Source organism: Rhagoletis zephyria, unplaced genomic scaffold, assembly GCF_001687245.7.
Source record: "Rhagoletis zephyria isolate East Lansing unplaced genomic scaffold, Rhagoletis_zephyria_1.1 Rzeph_scaffold_00032, whole genome shotgun sequence".
Lineage (NCBI taxonomy): Eukaryota > Metazoa > Arthropoda > Insecta > Diptera > Tephritidae > Rhagoletis > Rhagoletis zephyria.
Genome location: NW_016157116.1, coordinates 218,789 through 242,328, shown reverse-complemented (window position 1 = coordinate 242,328; position 23,540 = coordinate 218,789). Strand labels below are relative to the sequence as shown.

The 23,540-nt window shown below is 38.0% G+C and overlaps 1 protein-coding gene across 4 annotated transcripts in view; it reads right to left on the bottom strand.

Annotated features, from left to right (window-relative positions):
• PMCA (plasma membrane calcium-transporting ATPase 3) overlaps positions 1-23,540 on the bottom strand; it is a 669,337-nt gene that overhangs the window by 568,491 nt on the left and 77,306 nt on the right. For 2 of the 4 annotated variants that reach the window (XM_017617951.1, XM_017617985.1), the window contains exon 1: positions 1,446-1,884. The exons of 1 other annotated variant lie outside the window; for it this stretch is intronic. The gene's annotated coding sequence lies outside the window, so the exon portion shown is untranslated. Of the gene's footprint in view, positions 1-1,192; positions 1,218-1,445; positions 1,885-23,540 lie in introns of those variants that run through there. One more of the 4 variants, XM_017617958.1, reaches the window with a different exon arrangement.

Genomic DNA, 23,540 nt, shown 5'->3' with positions numbered 1-23,540 from the left:
CTGCTCAAAAATGATGTGGATGGCGTGACCCAAGTTAGGGTTGCCAGATTTTGAAACGGAGAAAGGAGTACATTTATATTTTCGATAGAAAAAAGCAGTACAAGACGTAAAAAAGGAGTAAAATTTTTTTTTTAATTTTTTGTGCAATTTATTGTTACAAATTACCATTAATTAGGTACAAATAAGCAAAGATATTTTAGAAATCTTTTTCAAAGCAACAATAAATGTTAAAAATAAATAACTAAATGAGTTGGCTTTCCAACAAGGGCGGTCGTTAAAGAGATGAACAAAGGGGGAGTGGGCGTGGCACCCAATTGTGATATTTGGCGATTTTTTTAAGGCGTTCCTAGGGACCCATAGGGGGCCTAGGTGGTCGGGGGTACCACGCCCACTCCCCCTTCGCTCACCATCTCTTCTATGATCGCCCTTATAGAAAATTTTCCCTAACTAAATTCTACAACATAATTCCAAACTCTTTCTGAATATATGGCCAGTTTTTTAATTTAAGCCTTATAATTAATTTAATATTTTTCTGATTTTTATACCCGAGCGCTCTGCACCTACCTTGCTACGACCATGCCTATACCTTTTCACTATCACACTTAACTTTGCTTACTAAGTAGTGTTTGCCACAATATGAATGGCAAAGTACAGGGCGTAAGATAACTGTCGCACAGGTTTTTTGAAAAATAAAAGGGTCCTTTATAGATGTGCGATAGTTATTATTTTACACCCTGTATAAGATAAAATATTAATAGCTGGAAAAAGGAGACAAAAGAAGTACAAAACTACTAAAGGAGTACATTTCCATATATTTTTTTTGGGAGTACAATAGAGTACATTGCAATAAAAAGAAGTACGTGTACTCCCAAAAGCAGTACGTCTGGCAACCCTAACCCAAGTTATTATAAACCACATACCTTAGTATAAATAACCTAACATTTGCCAAAAAATATCCAGTACAACTTGCAAAATATGCTCATTTTCGCTTTAAATTTTCTATCTTCAGCTTATTTCTTGCAAATTTTGACTTACGAAAACGGCAGCCAGTAGGGTATTCCATCATTCCTGGCGCCAGCCAGTAAAGATACAGAAAAATAATTACGAAAACGCAGTTATAATTATTACATTTCCTTTGCCATATTACATACTATCGCTAATAATCGAAGCGGTATAAAACACGAGTCCTTACCACTTAAATCACTTTGTAAACATTGTCTTGCGCTTTAATACCAATCTAAGCACGTCAGTTAAAATTCACTAAAATAAAGCACATATTTGTCTGAAATTAATTTTATCACCTCACCCCATCCAAAACCACTACACATATATATGCACATTTAAAATGCTCGCACAAAAATAAACATATTTTTAAGAACATAGGAAAATTATTTTCAACTTGACTTTAAATAAATAAATAAATACAAATAGTAATGATATATTACCACTGTTGATGCAGCACGAATTTACAAAAACAATAAACGAAAATAAATCAAACCGTTGAACGAAATTACGTTAGCGTGTCGCGTGTATGTACAATTACCCCGAACGAGAGGGATAAGTGAAGAAACGCAGACCGAGACAGAACATACACGGCGCAAGGACGTCAACGGGACTACGTGAACTACGTACCAATGTACTGTAGTACTACCAAGCAGCAACAAAACAAATTCGAAGGTATGGTTTTGTGATACGATTCAACCCGTTTTGTTTTACTTAAACGTAGCTCGTAATAGCGAAATTTTGTGGTATTTGTGTGCATGCACACAAAAATTCCACCGAAAATACACCAACGCGTATCGATACTTCTAAAAATTTTGCAGAACTGAGTAGAAACACGCAAATATATGTGCACATGTGTGTGTATAATGTGTCCTACTGAAAAGAAAGAAACCCATTCTGTACCATATGTCAAAATACGTAAATATGAGCTTTGCCATATTTTCTATTTTAGCTAAATATCTATCTCTATTACACCCCATCTCCTTAAACAAGTTACCATTGCTAGCTGTGTGCGAATACATATATCAAGGCGAGATCAAATAAACTGGTGGGAATTGTAAAAAAACAATAACCAAAAGGTTTGGTGTTAGTTTTTGGTTGCCGACTGTAAGCTTTAAGTTATTATAAAAATACTCTTACTTACTCACTTCCTCTCTTCAGCGATATATAAAATTTTGCCATNAGGAGACAAAAGAAGTACAAAACTACTAAAGGAGTACATTTCCATATATTTTTTTTGGGAGTACAATAGAGTACATTGCAATAAAAAGAAGTACGTGTACTCCCAAAAGCAGTACGTCTGGCAACCCTAACCCAAGTTATTATAAACCACATACCTTAGTATAAATAACCTAACATTTGCCAAAAAATATCCAGTACAACTTGCAAAATATGCTCATTTTCGCTTTAAATTTTCTATCTTCAGCTTATTTCTTGCAAATTTTGACTTACGAAAACGGCAGCCAGTAGGGTATTCCATCATTCCTGGCGCCAGCCAGTAAAGATACAGAAAAATAATTACGAAAACGCAGTTATAATTATTACATTTCCTTTGCCATATTACATACTATCGCTAATAATCGAAGCGGTATAAAACACGAGTCCTTACCACTTAAATCACTTTGTAAACATTGTCTTGCGCTTTAATACCAATCTAAGCACGTCAGTTAAAATTCACTAAAATAAAGCACATATTTGTCTGAAATTAATTTTATCACCTCACCCCATCCAAAACCACTACACATATATATGCACATTTAAAATGCTCGCACAAAAATAAACATATTTTTAAGAACATAGGAAAATTATTTTCAACTTGACTTTAAATAAATAAATAAATACAAATAGTAATGATATATTACCACTGTTGATGCAGCACGAATTTACAAAAACAATAAACGAAAATAAATCAAACCGTTGAACGAAATTACGTTAGCGTGTCGCGTGTATGTACAATTACCCCGAACGAGAGGGATAAGTGAAGAAACGCAGACCGAGACAGAACATACACGGCGCAAGGACGTCAACGGGACTACGTGAACTACGTACCAATGTACTGTAGTACTACCAAGCAGCAACAAAACAAATTCGAAGGTATGGTTTTGTGATACGATTCAACCCGTTTTGTTTTACTTAAACGTAGCTCGTAATAGCGAAATTTTGTGGTATTTGTGTGCATGCACACAAAAATTCCACCGAAAATACACCAACGCGTATCGATACTTCTAAAAATTTTGCAGAACTGAGTAGAAACACGCAAATATATGTGCACATGTGTGTGTATAATGTGTCCTACTGAAAAGAAAGAAACCCATTCTGTACCATATGTCAAAATACGTAAATATGAGCTTTGCCATATTTTCTATTTTAGCTAAATATCTATCTCTATTACACCCCATCTCCTTAAACAAGTTACCATTGCTAGCTGTGTGCGAATACATATATCAAGGCGAGATCAAATAAACTGGTGGGAATTGTAAAAAAACAATAACCAAAAGGTTTGGTGTTAGTTTTTGGTTGCCGACTGTAAGCTTTAAGTTATTATAAAAATACTCTTACTTACTCACTTCCTCTCTTCAGCGATATATAAAATTTTGCCATTTGCAATTCAAACCAGCTGTTCTAATAACACTATCACGATACATATACCAGTGGCGATATATATTCCGAAATGCGAAGTTGCGTAAACCAAGGCACTACTGATTAAAGTGTGTATAAATTTTCAACTATTTGCAAAAATCTCCAGATAAAGAACAAAACAAAGCGAATGAATACAAGATTGTGTACAAAAACTCATCGTTTTGATATTGAGAACATTCTGCGAAAATCTCAGATGCTCTGATGACACCACCTTGTATGAATTTGCCTGGGAACTAACATAATCCCTAAAAGTGCTACATATATACTACACGCATATCTTTTAGCGTTTTCTTTTCTCAAAAAAGTTTCGCCCTTTTATATGGGAACTCTTGCTTTGTGTTGCGCTGAACCCCGAGAAAATGTCTGTCATACCATTTATTTCGGATTTTGACCCGCTTTTGTACACGAGAAGTAGGTTTATTCATACTCGAAATCAAACAATTATTAATATGTTCGAGCATACCATCAGGACTGAGACTACTCAGGTCAGCGAAGGTGCATTGTCGCAAAATATTTATGAGGTTGTCTGGGCTGTACCCATCCCACGAAGTTATATCAGACAGTTTACTGATAGGGCCTTGTTTTTTTATATCGCATTTGAACATTATAGTTTCATGATCCGATATTCTATGTTCCTCCGCTTTTTCACATGACACTTCCTTTGCGTTCGAGTACAATAATCGATCAGTGTTTCGGAATATTCAGGAACCCTAGTATTAAAGTTGATTAACTGTTCCATTGCCTGATGGGCGAATATCTCATTCAGTTTCTTACTATATGTCGACATTATATTCAGGTTTATATTAAAATCTCCGATAATAATGGTATTTACCATGTTATCGCATATTTCCGACAAAATGGTCTCCATATATTCTAGAAAATCTGCATCACTTGAACTAGGTGAGTGATAGACCACCCCGATTTTCCATTTGGTTTCGAGATTTTTCAGTTGGATAACTACACACCAAACATTTTTATCGATAGATTTGTTTAGTATTATTTTAAAATCTAGTGCGTTACGCAATATTATGATTAACCCTCCTGTATGTCTACTGTGCGAGTCACATCTTACAACTTGACATGTTGGAAACTGTATTTCATAGCCATATATTTCCTCTGTTGTACAAGTTTCGGAACATAGAACTATATCCGGATCAACTATTTCAATTAGCCTTTCAAGTTCTATTTTATTAGCTACTATACTACTTATGTTAAGATAAACGCATTTCAAGTAACTGTTATGCTTTTCATGTACTGGCTGAACAGTCGACTCCATGTCACGGTTCCTATTAACTGACTGTAATTGTTAATAGCTGGCTCTATTTCTCTTATACTCTAGTTTCTTCATGTATACAGGACACTGTCGGTTAGTTGTCGAGTGGTTCACGTCGAGCCCTAGATTAAATTTTTTGTTTGCACAAATGCAATTGATACACTTGTTTATTTGCTCCTTTGTGCACTCCATTGTTTTATGATTACCCAAGCACTTCAGCCAGAGCTCTTCATCCTTGCACTTCGTAGCTATATGATTGAAGCCCTTACATTTGTAGCAGACTGACACACCCATACCATCTTGGACCCTACATTTCTCCCACTCAATATTTATTTTTTCGCTTTTGAGCACTGCCGAGAAGGTATCAACGTCCGTTTCAATGAGCACATTATAGTATTTAGATCTATCTTTCTTGACTTCAATGTGTTTAATAATTTTAAAGTCAGCACTTTTTAAACAGTCATTTTGTTTTTTTATCATTTCTACAAGTTGCTCGTTTTCATATTTAAAGCTTACTCCAAACGCCATAAGCTTGGGTTTAGCCGTATTCGGCACTCTAATTTCATAGCGGTCACTCATTTTTTTTGCAATTGCGGTCTTTATTTTATCGCGCTCAGATTCGTTTTCGCTTTGAATAATGATTGTACCACTTTTCCTACCCTGCACATTTTTAGATCCGATGGATCAACGTTCTTATTCAGGTCATCTTTTGTTTTCATCGCGTCTTGCTTCTCTTTCGGTTTTATGATCAGGGGTTTCTCTTTATTTTTTTTTTTGGTTCTTTGTTGTTCACTAATCCGCTTTTTAAACGCTCAGCATATGAGGCCTTGCTGTGATGACTTGATTTCAGCTCTTCACTTACTGACTTTTTTATTTCTTCACATATTTTTCTACTTTCACTCTCATTTCGTACCATAGCCTCGCATAGATCATGGCTATGCTTTTTCACATCTTCAGCTACAGCTTTCATCTTATTGGCCTCAGCTATGCCAGTTTCGCATGTTTTTTGAACTCTTTGCATTGCATCTATACGCTCACCGAATTTCCTCTCTATAGCTTCTAAAAGGAGCTTTAGCTATTTAACCTGCATTTTTTGCGACTCTTGAAAGTCGTCTTTACACTCTTTTATGTTTTTACTATTATTCTCTATAGAGATATTCATATTTCGCCACACCTCATCAATATTATGCATATATGTGAGACAACCATCGCAAATAAAGCGCACATAGGCATTTTCCGCAAGGACTTTTTTGCTGAACTCATCGAGATCAGAGCATTTCTTTGCCCAGTGAAACACTTTGCCGCATATGCCTTCACAGCGGATTCCACTCTCACCGCGTATTAGGCCTTTGCACTTATGGCAGTCACCCGTTTTCTTGGCTGACACTTGACTGCACTTTTGAGTGATTTTTTTTATTTGCCCACGTCCCAAGCCTTGTTCAATAGTCATTATCGTGTCATCAACTGTTGTCATAGGTATGCACAGTCAATTATGACAAGCGAAAATCTCGTTTTATTTGCCAATTGCGGCGAAAGTTTCTCTATAGTGAAACAGTTGTTCTTTGTTTACATTTTAATTGTTCTTTTTGACAGCCACTGCAACAGACGGGATTTCTTTTAAATAAAATACACCGCAGCAATGGATTACGAATTGCCGGAAAAGTCAGTAATTTTATAATGGCAAAATTGATTTCATTTTATGTATGTATTCATGTATTAGCATACGTGGAAAATATGAATGCACCACACAAGATCAGCTGCAGTTTTGTAAAGACCACCCGAACTGCAAACGTTTAAAAACTGTCAAAAAAAAAACTGTTGTCTCAGAGCTCCCTCGGAAGTCTTCTTCTCTGTATAACTTCTTCTTGCTCCACAATAATAGCCGCGTACATAATTATTTCCTCCATGAATAATATTCTGAAATGGATACTATTATGATATGAATATGTAAATAATAACTTTTTAACGCACTTATTTAGGCAAATAAAATGGTTTGACAGTTTTCATTTAATAAAAAATAAGATTGAAGGTATATTGAAATAATAGGAATTGTCACCGTTGGAGCATTCAAATTGCCCTCTGCATACCTAAATGTGACAATTGATTATAAACATGACAATAGTTATAGCGGCGAGTTTTGTCATTGCACGCGAATAGGGATGTTTAACTGCAATTAAATTGCCAATATTGGCCAAGGCAAATGCAACAGCAATTTCAAGGTGCAAGCAATAGTGTTGCCACTTGTTTGGCATATTTAAATAAAGTTGATGTGAAACCCAATTTAAGTTAAATGGCATTTAAATAACAATACAAAATTAAACTTAAGTGCCGTTTAAACATTCATTTGAAATTGGCTTAGCTATTTGTTTTTTGGTGGGATTTGGTATGATTGATTAAATAACCTACCAATAAATCTTGGTTGTTTGGTACAAACACAGGTTTGCATATCTTATATTTAAATAGCCAATATTGGCCATTTAAGTGCAGAATAAATGTATGATCTGAAAATGAATAGTGGAAGTTAATCAACAATCTATACTTGAGTAGGCCATCTGACAGTAGGCCTAAGTCTTTAATTAATTTCATAGGGAAACAGTTATTTTTGATATGCAAGAACGTAAGGTCGGTGTTATGCAGACAAACTTTTGTTTGCCAAATTAAATGGCGGCTGCTTAGTTTGCTCGGAGGTGGTTATGTCGAGTTTGGCACAGGGTTGCACGTTCATTATGGTTTTCATGGCTATTGCCAACACGAAATGAGAATTTCAGATGTACATAACGCGCAAAATTTAAAATTTTTGTATATGACAACACCGAATTTGCTGCAGTTTGACCAAACAAAATTAGTTTGCTGTGAGAGTCGCCAAACTCGCTCTCTCCGAGTTTGCTGCAACAACAATTGCACGCAGTTTGCCAAACAAAATTTCTGCATAACACCGACCTAAATCTATAAGAAGAGTCAACACGTTATACTTGTAGCGAGTGTTAACATCAGGAGCGCGCCTTCTCTTTTGCCCAAATACGTTTTTTGATTGGATGAAAAGAGAAGGCACGCTCCTGATGTTCACACAATACCTCAAACGATTACTTTTCTGTGTCCAACCTACTTTTATCGATTATTTTTACAAGAGGAGAAACTTCAAGGTGGTGTTGCTAGAACAGCTGTTTAATTCGCCTAGGAACATATGTGTCAAAACCCCTTATGAGTAGGAATGTTCGATATCGTATCGATTTTTCTGAATATCGATATTTCATCGCACGATAATCGATTTTTTGAATCGATATTCCAAGGTCGATATATCGAAGGCATCGATACTTTACCCGCAATATCGATATTTAAGTTGAAATTTATTTTTCATTACAAAGAAGTGTATATAAAAATACTAAAGTAGATTTAATCAACAGCATTGTGTGATTTATTTAGCTCTTAAGTTTGACAACCCGCTTGAGTCGACCGGCATGCCGTTTTAATCCTCAGTAAATATACAAGATGGAAATAACGCAATTAATTGAGTTGATAAGCAGGTCTAATATTCTATTCAATTGGGAGTCGGATTTTTAACATCGATTTTTCCGATTCATGAAATCGATACTTTCTTAAATATCGAACATTTCTACTTATGAGTGAGTGCGAAAGTAAGAGTATTGAAATTTCCTTTAGCTCTTCCTCCTTGAGCGAAGAATAGCTGAAATTTGATATTTGTGTACCGAAAGCGAAAACAAAATACATGTTAGTTTTTGTTTTTGTACTACCGCTACCACCTTATATGACTTCGCCTTGAGAAATTCCAAATGTAAAAGTAATCAAAAATGGACGCTAGCAAGGAAAAGAGGTTTGTACAGATATTTTTAATAAAATATTAAGTTAAAATATTTTCCACGGGATACCCGGCACTTCCGCAGTAAAAATAATTCGTCGGAAAACCTTTGAAACTGTCAAATAACAAAATTACTCTCTTGAAAGAGAGGAGCGAGATCGAAACAGTAAAAGTCACATGTACTGCGAAAAACCACTTTTCCTGTAACTACTTCCATTTTTTTTACAAATGTAGGGTTCTTTCGTTCTGGTTTTGTTTACACTTTTCATAAACTTGCGGGAAGAAAAATTTCGGGCTAAAACCTGCAACTTCAGACCGAGTGAGAATGCAAGTTACTCTCATAAGACTGGTTAGACTTACAGGTTTTGTGGCACCTGTAACGCTTTCCTGTAAAAGAAAAAACCTGCAAATCGTAAATATCGTGAGCATCTGGAACGCAACTATTGCTTCTTTCCACATTTTGCGTGTTCAATATCATTTAGAGTTTCAACGTGAACGCGGTATTACTGATCATTATTTTGAGATAAAATTAATTTACCTATTTGGGGGAATAAATTTTCAATGTCCGTGAATAACCAAAAAACAGGTGCTACGTTTCGAAGCATTCCGTAAAAATAACGGACTTTTTTGTACAAACTACAGTGACAGCCGAAAATTCACCTGACGAGTATCTACTAGCGAAATAATTAAAACGCTCCGACGCTGAGGACCTTAGTGTACCTGATTTTGTGGTAAGTCACCGAGCCCCACAGATCCCAGTACATAATGATGAGATAGATAAAATCCTATTGGAATTTGACTACCATGTATGAATACTAACAATTAGGCCAAGGCGAATTTATACAAGGTGGTGTTAATGGCGAATTTAGATTACAACAACAACAACCACATGTATTTTGTATTGCGGGTGTTATATCAAATCTCAATTCACCCCAAAGTTTATATGTATTTTGTTTTTGCTTTTGATGGGTGCGCTGCCAAATCAGTAAAAGCAAAAACAAAATACATGTAAGGCGAAAAAATCAGCTGATCAAACAACAACTCCTTGTATAAATTCGCCTTGGATTAGGCGTCCTTAGGTAAAGCGGCGAATACACGAGGAACATTGTTACAAACATTAGTTTCAAACCTGCTATATCAACGTTATCCGTGTATTGGCATGTTTGAAACAATAGGTTCTTTCCCGTTCGCAACGTGGGATCCCGCGGGTGCCCAACACAGCCCAGAAATCATTAGGTGTGTAGATAGATAGATTTGTTAGAGGATGTGCACTGCGACCTTAGGTCTATTGTGCCCTCGGAGCTCATCACAACACCTCGTCCAGCCCCAGTGCTCTGATGAAACCGAGCAGTTTCGAGGGCTGTAGAGAGTGAATGTCTGAAGCCTCGGGCCACAGCTTCCCCAGGTGTGTTTGCCTTCTTCTCGACACCGCGTCACATTCTAAGATGATGTGCCGCGGGGTTTCTGGGACCCTGTCGCAATAGCGGCAGGAATCGTCTGCGCTAATCCCTAAGGTATGCATATGGGCCCGCAGCCTGCAGTGACCAGTTAGCAGTCCTGTAATAAATCTTAGATTAGTCTTGTTGAGTGTAATTAGTTCTCTGGATCTTCTGGGATTATAGCTTCCTAGAAGTTCCTTCGCCTGCCTTAGTCCAGGCGTATTCTTCCAATGTGTTCTGGTCAGGTTTCGTTCCTCTATTCTTAACTCTTCCCTGATAGTGTGAGGACCAACTGCAAGGAAGGGTTCTGGTCCTATGGGTCGAGTGGCTGCTGCTTCCCTAGCGAGCTTGTCAGCATCCTCGTTGCCCTGTACGCCTGTATGGCCCGGGACCCACATCAGCTGCACTGTGTTGAGTTCCCCCAGGGCGTTTAGTTTCTTTACACATTCCCATACCAACCGTGAGTTAATTTCACACGACGATACGGCTCTCAGTGCAGCCTGACTGTCGCTGCATATGACAATGTGCTGTTTTCTCGGTTGTCTCTGCAGAATTACCTCCGCACAAATGTCTATGGCAAAAACCTCCGCCTGAAAGATACTGGGATATTTCCCCAGGGGAATGGAGATATTGGCTTGGGGGCCATGTACTCCTGCCCCTATCCCTTCGTCAGTTTTGGAGCCATCTGTGAACCACCTTTGGGTATGGGGCCGAAAGGTGTTATCCAACATTGTCTCGTTCCAGGTTGCCTTGCTTCCTAGTACGGTTCTAAACTTTTTCTCGAAGGTTCTTAGCCTAACCACGTCGTCTCTATTGAGCTGGGAGATAGGAATCTTGCTTTTGATTTCCTCTCCGAGTCTGCTCGAGATCACCTTGCCTTTACCAGTGCCCTCCCTCATGAAGTTTAGGAGGGCTTTTTTGGCGGTTTGTTCTATGACTATGTGTAGTGGCGACAGGTCCAAGATTACCTCCAGGGCTGCAGTGGGACATGTGCGCATGGCACCTGTTATACAAGTGCACGCCAGTCGCTGCAGCTTGGAAAGCGACGCCCTTACCGTGTGGAGGGCAGCCCGCTCGGACCATGCCACTGCTCCATATGTAACTATTGGCCTGACAATCATTGTGTACATCCATCGTAGGATGTAGGGGCTGCACCCCATGGTTTGCCGGCCAGTCTCCTGCACACCATTAAAGCTCGTGTGGCTTTTGTTACAGCGTACTCAGTGTGCTTATTCCATAGCATTTTCCTGTCGAAGATGACTCCTAGATACTTAACTTCATTACATATTTCTATCTCTATGCCCCCTAATGTTATAGGGTGCATGCCTGGAAGGTTTCTTCTCCTAGTAAAAGTAATAATGGCTGTTTTGGCGGGGTTTATGTTAAGGCCCACCGTGCCACACCATCTTTTAGTTAGGATAAGTGCTCTTTGTACAATGTCGCAGAGGGTGCTTTCAAATTTGCCCCTCGCTATAATTACTATGTCGTCCGCATATCCTTGGCACAAAATGCCGTTGTTGGATAGTAACTCAAGTAGTTCGTCTACTAGTATACTCCAAAGCAGGGGCGACAGTACGCCCCCCTGCGGGCAGCCTTTTACCGTCATCAACTGTATGATTTTATTGTCAGCTACGGTCTCTGCCAGTTTTGTTCGCAGCATTGTACTGATCCATCTTCGGATCGGTATGTCTACGTTCCTTCTCTCTAGAGCTCGATCTACTGCCTCGTGTGAGGTGTTATCAAAGGCTCCTTCAATGTCTAAAAATGCACAAAGTGTTACCTCCCCCCCCTCAAGTGCATTCCGTATGGTAGATGACAGCTGGAACAGCGCTGTATCCGTCGATCTACCTGCACGATAGGCGTGTTGCCCATGATGCAACGGCAATGATGTCAGGGTGGTGGACCTTATGTGGTTGTCTATGATCTTCTCCATTGCCTTAAGAAGGAATGATGTTAGACTAATCGGGCGAAAAGATTTCGCCAGCGAGTAGTCTTTCTTGCCTATTTTAGGAATGAATTTGACACAGGCTCTCCTCCACGACTTTGGGAGATACGCAAGTGCCAGGCTTTCCCGCATGATTTTGATTAAAATCGGGGTAAGCAGGTCCAGTTCTTTCTGGAGTAAAATCGGCCATAAGCCGTCCACCCCAGGGGTCTTATAGGGCTCAAACGAATCGATGGCCCATCGTACGGTCGACCAGGTGAATAGGCATTTTGCCGTCTTCCAGTCCTCCGAGGCCGGCTTATGGTATTCATCACTATCCTCTGCTACCGGAGTCAATGCTCCTGGGAAGTGTGTTGTCAGGAGGGCCAGGGCCCTCTCTTCCTCACTTTTGGTGTAGCTGCCGTCTGGTAGTTTTAACGCCATATGATTTTCACCTGTACCTCTAGCTAGTGCTCTGTGCAATCTGGCAGCCTCCGGGGTGGAGGTGATGCCTTCACAGAACAATCTAAAGCTGTTTCTCTTGGCTTCGCGGATCGCTTTGTTATAGGTGGTTAGGGCAGACAAATAGTCATCCCAATTCCCAGTACGTTTCGCGCGGTTAAAGAGTTTTCTGACCTCTTTCCGGTGACCTGAGAGGTTGGAGTTCCACCATGGGTTTCTATTCTGCCCTTTTGGTGAAGTCAGCCGGCAGCTTGATGTATAGGCATCCGTTATTGCCTCATTTAGGCTGCCGACCTTCGCCTCCAATTCCACCCACCGCTTAGGTGTGTATTGAGAGGACAAAATTCTCCGGCAGCAAAAGTTCTGAGAATTTAGCAGCATTCGATCTCAAAGAGACGAAATAGCAACAGAAGTACGAGAACGCAAAAACTTGCAACCTTCGAAACAGCTGATCACTTGCATAGTTGCCACTGGTAATTAATTTAGCAATTTATTTTCTGCTTGGTACATTTTCCCCCGATTGGGCATTTTATACAATTGAATGGTTTTGGATAAGAAAAACCTTTTTAAAATACAAATTAATTATATCGGAATGAATAAGTTATTTTTCTCATATTTATTTGTGATATCACATAGTGACGCATTCAAAAACAAGAGTATCTCCTCCAAACACCCATTATTGATCCAAAAAAAATGTAATAGATATAGCTACAGATGTAGCTTTAAAATTATAAAAATTTCATTTCAACAATCAACCTACCAAAACCGAATACTTCAGCAAAAAAACATTTCAGCATGCTGCATTTAAATATATTTTGGTATATTTAAAGGAAAATTATGGTACAAACGAAAAATGTCATATGGCAACCATAGTCAGCACACACTAAAGTAAACAAACTGGAGATTAATAGCAAATTAACGAAAAATAAACTCAAAAAACGTTGTGCTTATTAAATTAACTCACTTTTTCGTTGTATACTAGCATTAATAATAAAATTTGCAATAAATAACTCAAAAAGGCCATATTTTCTTTTGTCTATTTACAAACATGTGTTTGTGATCAGCTGATTTTCTTACTTGCAAGTTTTAGGAGGGAAACATTTTTCCAGCAGAAATTTGCAGCTCTCTTTCACATTTTGCTCTCTCAATTTCCCCTACTTTGCAAGTTTTTTGGGTACGAGAACGCAAAACCAGTAAAACTTTTCTAAAACTTTAGATAGTTGGGCGTACGAGTACACTCCTATTACCGTCAGTGTTGCCAGAACTTTTTGGACGAACCGGCTGAATTGGTAAATAAAACCGGCTAAAAACGGCTAAAATGTTTCAACTAAATTTCACATGTTTTATTTAAATAAATCACCAGTAAAAAGACTTTTTCTTGGAGAGAAGTTACAAATTCGAGCCGGAAAAAATTTTGCCAGCAAGAATTTGCAATTAGCAAAAACATATGATTGTGGCATATGGTTGGATTTTTTGTCGACGATAATTTGAATCAAATTTGTGAAACCAAAATTCAATTTCCAACTGTTTGCATTTAAGTGACAAAAACAAAAACAACGTGAATCATCTGTTTCTCAAATTCTGGGCACGAAATGTGTTTTTTTTCGTTCCCGTACTTCTGGACATTGTTTCAATTTTGAGAGCAAACTTTTCGCTTATTCTCTAATTACCGGATCCGGTCCGGATCAATAATGATAGAATACACGATTGCGCATTCCTGCGGGTGGTGACGTCACGTTCGCAACGAATAGTGGGGATGGGGGAGACAAAAAATAGCAGTGGCCGCCATTTGTAAACAAATCGTAGTTGTGTTCATCTACTTTTTGAACAGAAAATTGAAGATCGAAGAAAAATTTAATATTACGCCCAAGAATAGCAAAATAAAGAATAATAATGAAACACTAAACTAGTAGAAATTAATAACGCGAGTTTCAAGTTTTTGCAGGTTCCGCTTAATGATGTCTAAAATTTTTGTCGAGGTAAACTAAGCCATAACGAGAATTATGAACTCCTTGAAATTCCGTGGGCACCGGATGCTACTCTTAAACTTCCGCCTTCGACCAAATGTAATTTGAAATTTTAATTATCGCCTAAACCGATAACTTCACCAAGCAGATATTCGTGTAAATTTAAGAGCTCTGTTCTATGAACACTTAATACTCTATTTTCGTTTACAACTACGACAGAGTTGCCTTGGCTTCAGTTTATCAAGATTGTTCAATGAAATCGTTGGAGAAATTTATCAGAAATGTGTAAACGAGTTTCTATACAAATTTTGACAGTTGATTTAAATTTCCACAATTACGAATTTATACGGTTTATAATATGAGTTGTGTTTTCGTATTCTCCAGCAAAAAATATCCAGTAACTTGCCAGTAACCAAATTTCGGAGAGTAAGCCAATATTTACCCTCAATGAGTGAGATATGCCAGAAAGTACGAAAACGCAAAACAAGCAAGAAGTTGCTAGTTTTATGAACCGCTTTTGCTAGTTTTATGCAAGTTTTTGCGTACGAAAACGACATCCAGTAAAAAACCAGTAAAATTAGTACTGGATTTACTGGATAAATAGTGCGTACGCGAACAGGGCTATGGCAATTCGTTAATACGCGTAAATGCCTCGTAACCATCAAAACCTCGTAAACTTACTAAACTTTGTATGGAAAATCGGTTCATTTACGAGGTTTACGCGGTTTACGCGGTTACGAGGCATGAACGCGTTTCCATGAATACAAATAAAATACAAATAGCTCTGATCCAGTACTCCATGCATTTACAGGTTTTTAGACGAAGTTGCAGGAAGTTACAGGAAAAATGATCCCGTACTCCAAAATCCTTCAAATGAGAGCGATTTTTGGAGAGTTGGGTAGAGAATGAAATTGCAAGATTTTACCCAAACTTTTTCTTCTGGTAAAATCATGAAAAGTCTCAAGCGATCAATGGTTGACGTTTTTACAGGAAAAATTCTTTTTTTTTGTTCCCGTACTTTTTGTTGTTATTCACATTTTACTCTCACTTCAGAGAGTAATTTTTCTGTTCGACATTTTTACAGGATTTTACACGAAAAGTATTGGATCAAAGCTAATGTTTCTTTAGAGGCATTAATTTCACAACAATATTCCTAGACCGATTCGTGCAGATAGGCGCAACACTTCCTGTGACACTTGCTTTCAGTGTACGCTCCTTCTGAATCTTAAATCATAATTACGAAATAAAACTGCAGAACAAAGATTAAATGATTTAAAAAATTAGAATATTGGCATATTTGGTGGAACTGATTGTATGGAAAAAATAATTTTTTAAAACTCTCCCGTAATATTTAAATAGTTGATTTCAGGAGAATAAATTACTTTATCCTCTCGCTCCTCTTCTGTGCCAACTGACGCCAATTGTAAATGCCAAGTGAAGCCAAGTCCTTCTCCACTTGGTCATTCCATCGTAATGGGGGCCTCCCCCTTCCTCTGCTACCACCAGCGGGTTCCGAGCATTTCCATTAAATGTTGGTGGAATAAAGTGTAAGTTTTATGTTACTAAAATATCGCGTTGATTTTTGGCAATTTTTTGAACGCATTTTCTTCCATAAAAAGTATGTTCGACAATTTTTTTTATGGAAAGAAGAGCGTAATACATTCAGAATAAAAATTATCAGAAATCAACGCGATTTTTTAGAAACTTCAAACTTGCACTTAATTTAATGGGCTATAAAACTGCATTCTCAAAAAAAATTCTTTAAAATCTGATTAAAAATGTGAAAATTTAGAAGCAATTTTGCAGATTTTTTATAATTTTTGCACAAAGTTTGAAATATAAATTTATGTGGCTTTTGTTAGATGAAGTATACTTTTATAAAAAAATAATAAATCTATATATATAAATGTGAATGTTTGTTTGTTTATTATCTTATAACTTTTGAACCGCGACACGGAATCGCATGAAACTTTGCACACTTATTTGCTTTTACCTCGGGAAGGTTATAGGCGTAGAGAAATATGGACATTACTGGAAAAAGGGGCGTGGCACCTCCCATACTGACTAAAATTATCATGTTGTATATCTCTTGAAATATGTGTGGTAGTGTACTGGAACTTGGTGTCGATATAAACGAAATTAATTCCATACTCATGAGAACAAATTAGCGGTATAGGAAAAGGGGGCGTGGCACCTCCCATAGGCGTGAAATATTGAATCAGTTATAACTTCGGAACCGTAAGTCACGTGCACTTGAAATTTGGTATGCAAACATATCTATGGAAGGTGCTTACAGTAAGGTATATATACATGAGTTTGTAAAAGGGGGCGTGGCACATCCCAAAGGTGTGGCATTTTTTATCAGTTATAATTTCGGAACCATAAGTCACATGAAGGTAGGTGCTTATAATAAGGTATATGTAAATGAGTTGGTAAAAGAGGGCGTAGCACATACATAACATGGACGTGGAAATTTTTATTAGCCATAACTTCGGAGCCACACGTCACCTGACCCCTTTAATTCCTTTAATATGCCTTTCGAATTTAAAAACTTCAGTTTCCAGTTCGCTTAGCTTTTGAAATGACAATAAACCAGAATTCCTTAAAATAAACCTAAAACTTTATCGAAAAAAAGTATAGGATAATTGCATTGGAAGTTGCATTTATGTTAATAGGTGCTTTGAAGTATTAAAAACATGTTGTGAAATAATATTAAAGTTATTATTTCAAAGAAATTAGGTAGCTAAAATTTAAATTTACAACATTGGTATTTCCTCTATTATATAATTTATTGGAGATATTTAAGTGCCAAAAAAAAACACCTGCTCTGCAAAAAAGTTAGTATTATATTCACGGTTGCCAACTTTTGCATTCTTGAAACCGGGACACACAATGTTAGGAAAGAGGGTAGGTAAAATAACATATTAAACGACATCAATTTTGAAAATCTTTTATTTAGAACCACAAAACAATATAAAATTTCATAGATACATAAACATGTTCCCAGAACAACAAAACAATTTAAAATTTTATGGATGCATACAAATTTTCATAAAAGGACACTTCAATATTAATACTTTTAAAAAACTTAAAAAATAAATTTAAATTTAAATAAAAATTACACCAAATTATAAATTTCTATATATCGGCATCTGAGTGGAAGATCAACCTATCTCGGCAGCCAGTTCGAAACGCCTTATCTCAGAAAACTGTTCAGGAACGCCCTACTTCATAATTTAATTGAAGAACGCCCTATTTCAGAATTTTATTGAAAAATACCCTATCTCAGAATTTGGTTGAAGAACACCCTATCTCAGAATTCGTTTCAAAAACGCGAAAATGTGCTGAGATAGTGCGTTTTTTGAGTCGGCAGCTGAGATGTCTAGACTATGTGCAAAACTCAGGAAATTACATACAAGTTGTCATTGTTGTTTGAAGTTGGTAAAAAATGGCGTCTTATTCAAGCAAACACGGCTTTAATTCTTTGTTTAAAATCCATTCGTCAATAAAATAGCCATCGCGCTTTGACTCTTTCGTGTAATTCACTAATTTTAACCGGGACAAAATTACACATATTTTTTCATCTACACTCAAGAATTTATACATTGGAAGGGAAACAACTAACGTTTTAAAATTATCAGCTGATTCTACGGCGTTGCCCCAAATTGTTAGCAAACAGCTGTATGAGCGGCAATACCGCATGCGCGGTTTGTTTATTGCATTTAGAGCGTGTGTTTGAGTCGGTAACAAAGTTCGCTGTGAGTAAATTTTTGACAAGTATGAGGTGAATAAAATTTCCCTGAAATTTTTGACAAATGTATAGACAATTTTGACAACTGCAAATATTGTTAATGTGTATAATTTTTCTGCACTAAATTTAAGCAAAAAAATAAAATATTAGGAAATGGAGTTTCTGGTGGTAGCAAAAATTAAGAAGTATTACACTGTATTAAATATTTGTTGTAAATAAATTTATTTAATGTTTTAAAAGCATTGATTAAAATTAAATTGATCAAAAGCTTAAATTGATGAATTGCAATCAATGATGGTAGATGTTTTTTTAATATTTATTTCACTTAAATTTAAAGTATTTTTTCCGCCGTTGTCAAAAATTTACTGCTTTTAAAAAAGATTTAATTTCACACTGCAGATTGGCAACTGCCGCACCATAGTAAAAATATCATTCACCAGCGTTCCCCACAGAACTTTGTTACCGATTCACACACGCCCTTAGTTATGATTGAAACAGTCTGCAGGAAATCGCTGTAGAAAACAGAATACCGCGTATAGTGACGATCAGTAAATAAATTTTGTAAAATATATGTATACATTTTTTCTTGTAAAAAACCGGGACATTTTGCGTCCCGGCATGTGTCGTACCGGAACCGGGACATAGCTCTAAAATCCGGGACAGTCCCGACGAAAACGGGACGGTTGGCAACCGTGATTGCATTTCATTCGATAACACCCAAGCTATACAACTGTCCTACCGTATTCTGCGATCATGGCGATATTAATATTAGAGCAGAAATAAAATATAACATCTTTACATAAATTATAATTTGTATAAAGACGTGGGGTGAAACCCGCGGGTAAAAGCTAGTATTAAATAAACAAAAGAAAAATAGGAAAAATTTGTTAAAATGTCATGTCCCTATTTATTTTTCCACCACTGTATATGAGCCATTCTTACCGTTATATATTTCTTGTCTATGTGTAAAGACCAATCGGTTTTATAAAGGTTTTGTAAGACTCTACTTGTAGACTGTACTCTTATAATGCNGCTTTGCAAGATATCTAAAGAAAACTGCTGCAACCCACAACTTTACTTTTGAAGAATTCACGACGCTTCTGGTGCGAATTGAAGCAGTCCTTAACTCGAGGCCTCTGTCCGCACTTTCCCAAGAGCCAGCTGATATGACAGCGCTTACTCCGGGTCACTTCCTTCGAAGTACNAATAGGAAAAATTTGTTAAAATGTCATGTCCCTATTTATTTTTCCACCACTGTATATGAGCCATTCTTACCGTTATATATTTCTTGTCTATGTGTAAAGACCAATCGGTTTTATAAAGGTTTTGTAAGACTCTACTTGTAGACTGTACTCTTATAATGCTCTTAATAAAGAACGTATATTATAAAATAGGTTTATAAGGCTCTGCGTGTAGACATATTTTAGGACTCTTTTTTTATACTGTTTTCTTTTTGGAATTTCATGATTAGAACAAATCTTCTACAAATTTAAGCTTTTAGATCCCTATAAGTTTTCTTCATTCAGAATCAGCATTAAGCAAATTTATACACATCTATAAATTTTAATTCTTAGGCCCAATTTCAGATGGCCTACTTAAATAGAGATTGTTGATTACAAAGATCATGAAGACCATTCCAGACTTTAGTAGATAACCGAGGCCCCCTTCGTTCCCACGACAGTCGGGTCTACGTAACCGGAACGACCCAGATTTATATTTAGCCAAGGACTGTCACTCCAGCAACACTCTCCAAAAACTCTTTGGGGAACTTGTATGCCGCTACAACAACAACAACATGGTATCGCATATTGCAAGATATTCCACTCTCTTGGCTGCAAAAAGCAAAGTCGCACCATTGAAGACGGTAAGCTTGCCACGCCTGGAGCTGTGTCTTACTCGCAAAACTGGTCGCAACTGTTCGAAAACAGCTCAAATTGGAATCGTGCAACACATTCTTATGGTCAGATTCAGAGATTGTGCTAGCTTGGCTTGAAAAGCCACCATGTACATGGAAGACGTATGTATCCAAGCGTACCTCCCAGATCCGGGAATATCTTCCAACCGGTACATGGCGCCATGTTGCCAGCCAAGACAATCCAGCCGACCTCGGCACCCGTGGTTGCAAACCGCAGGACTTGGCGAATTCCCCACACTGGTGGCATGGACCAAAATGGCTCTCTTGCCACATGGATGCATGGCCAAGGTCAAAGGCATGCAGTGCATCTCCACCAGAAAAGCGCAAGGTGGAGGTCGATTTTCTTGATCGCTTTTCTTCTTTCTCTCGAGCACTCCGCGTGACTGCGTACATGTTCCGCTTCGTGAGCAATGCCCGCAACAAATCAAAGGGGTTAGCTACAATCATCTATCCACATCTGACACATAACGAATTTCAATATGCAAAAATTCGTCTTATCAACGCAGCGCAATCACGCCGCTTTGCAAGATATCTAAAGAAAACTGCTGCAACCCACAACTTTACTTTTGAAGAATTCACGACGCTTCTGGTGCGAATTGAAGCAGTCCTTAACTCGAGGCCTCTGTCCGCACTTTCCCAAGAGCCAGCTGATATGACAGCGCTTACTCCGGGTCACTTCCTTCGAAGTACACCGCTGTTGGCCATTCCCGAGCCTAATGCGGAAGACCTCTCTGAACTAAAACGGTGGGAGAAAGTCACAGCACTACCCCACAACACGATCCTCAGCCAGGCGACCTCGTCGTGATCAAAGAAGATTGATTGTACACATTGTTTGTCTGATGAACAGTAAGGTTTTCGAAAAGGTTGACGCAATTTGTAGAGTCACTGACATAGCTGAAGAAGCAATAAAAGGTAAACGCTGGAAAAACGGCGCAAAAGAATACTGCGCGGTAGTAGCCCTAGATGTTGAAAATACGTTCAACTCAATAGGCTGGCCGCATTTTATTAGGGCGCTGAAATCGATCAGCACCCCGGGATATTTAATAAACGTAATATCTATCTATGTAATAGAGTTCTTTATTATAGTATTGATGCAGGTACGAATGATTATGTCGTTACCAGAGGTGTTCCTCAAGGTTCCGTCCTCGGTCCGCTGCTATGGATCATTGCTTACGTTGGAATCTTACGCCTCCCTGTTCCAAAAGGTGATAAAATAATTGGCTATGCTGACGATATTGCGCTAGTTGTCGTAGCGAAAGATATTAAGGGCGTACAGACGCCACCTCAAGTACTGCTAACTTGGTCGACGAATGGCCCAAGGATAATGGCTTGCAGCTAGCTATCAAGAAAACTGAATGCGTACTTATAACAAGTAGTAAGAAGAAAGAAAGTACGACTTTGAATGCAAATGGGTATGTATTTGAGACGATCCCAGCAGTAAGATACTTAGGTGTGATGATAGACGCTAGGTTGTCATACAAAATACACATTGAAACGGTTAGTAAGAAAGCGGCTACAGCCCATAGCTCGTTAGATAGGTTAATGGCAAATGTAGGAGGTCCTGGTCAGAATCGAAGGAAACTCTTGAGTAAAGTAACACAATCGGTTGTTATGNTCCAAAAACTCTTTGGGGAACTTGTATGCCGCTACAACAACAACAACATGGTATCGCATATTGCAAGATATTCCACTCTCTTGGCTGCAAAAAGCAAAGTCGCACCATTGAAGACGGTAAGCTTGCCACGCCTGGAGCTGTGTCTTACTCGCAAAACTGGTCGCAACTGTTCGAAAACAGCTCAAATTGGAATCGTGCAACACATTCTTATGGTCAGATTCAGAGATTGTGCTAGCTTGGCTNCACAATGCACATAAACCTCGATTTTCCGGCTTAGTGCCCTACGTATATGTAGTGCTTTCCGGACAGTTTCGCATGATGCGACCAGTGTGATTGCTGGTATAATGCCTGTTGATCTAATGGCTAGCGAGATCCAGCGCACCTACTTGACCTCGAGTCGAGTCGCTGGACCTTCAGAATCATCCCGAGCATCGAAGCCTGGCTGAGCAGATCACATGGCGAAGTAGATTTTTATATGACCCAACTGTTGAGTGGGCATGGCTGTTTCAGATAGTACTTGTGCAAGTATGGTCATGATGACACAATGGCGTGTGGTTCATATGGAAATGTACCGGAAACTACAGAGCATACATTCTTTGCATGCCCTTCTTTTTCCGCTAAAAGAAACAAATTAAAAGCTTTGGTTCTGACTAGTCCGAGTCCTGAAAACTTGCTATCATACATGATAAATGACATAAAGGTCTGGGACGGAGTGAAATCTGTCAGTAAAGAAATAATGACTGAGCTTAGAGCAAGGGAACAACGCCGCCGAATAGAGAGAGGCTTTAATCAGTGAAATAAATGAAGTAAGTAAGTGTTTCACTCTTGTTTTTTACTCCACAGGGAATCTCTCCACGAAGCACAGACGACAAAACGCTCTGAACCCCTTATCACAAATGTGGATGGGGGAATACGGAAATGGCGTTATGGAGTGAGGCATTCTGTATGCCATGGCCCCTTTATGATGAAATGCGAAAGCAGTCCCGGGGAGGTGGCTTCATCGGAGTTTCATAGGGCCACTTGATGGATAGTGCGCTATCCCAACATCCGTAAAGAAAAAAAAAAAAACATACCTAAGAACGCAAAATTTTTCAGTAGAAAGCCATAAGTTTGTAATTGATCTATTGTTTATATTTATGTAGGTCATACAAACACGACTTCTGATGTAGAGCTTTAATTAATCAGGTATAACGACAGTTTCCTTTGTTACCTAAAAATAATTTAATGAATTTATTAGTGATGTCACTTGTCAAATTTGGTTTGGAGACAAACCGGTTTCGGCGTTGTGCCGTCTTCAGTGTCATTTTTCTCCAAACCAAATTTGACATTACATCACAATCATACCCTGTCGGAAACACGAAAAACGAAAATGAGAATTTATTAGTCTTTCAACTTTATTCAAATAACACATGTTAATTTTAGCCGTTTTTTTGCCAATTTAGCCGGTTGGCCCAAAAAATTCTGGCAACACTGATGATGAGTGACTTACACTGGCTACACACGACGAACATATCCGCGCACATGCTTGGCTTATGGGCTGTTTTTGCTTACGCGTAAAAGCACATTTAGCGCATTTAGCTCTAAATGCTACTCTAAATGTACATTTATCCATACAAAATTCGTCGGCTAAATGCAACTCTATTTTTGCATTAAGAATCTAAATGCTAAAAGCAACCCTGTGATCTTCCAAAATTTTCACGATTCGAACATGGTTTAAAGAGAAAAAGTGGCAACA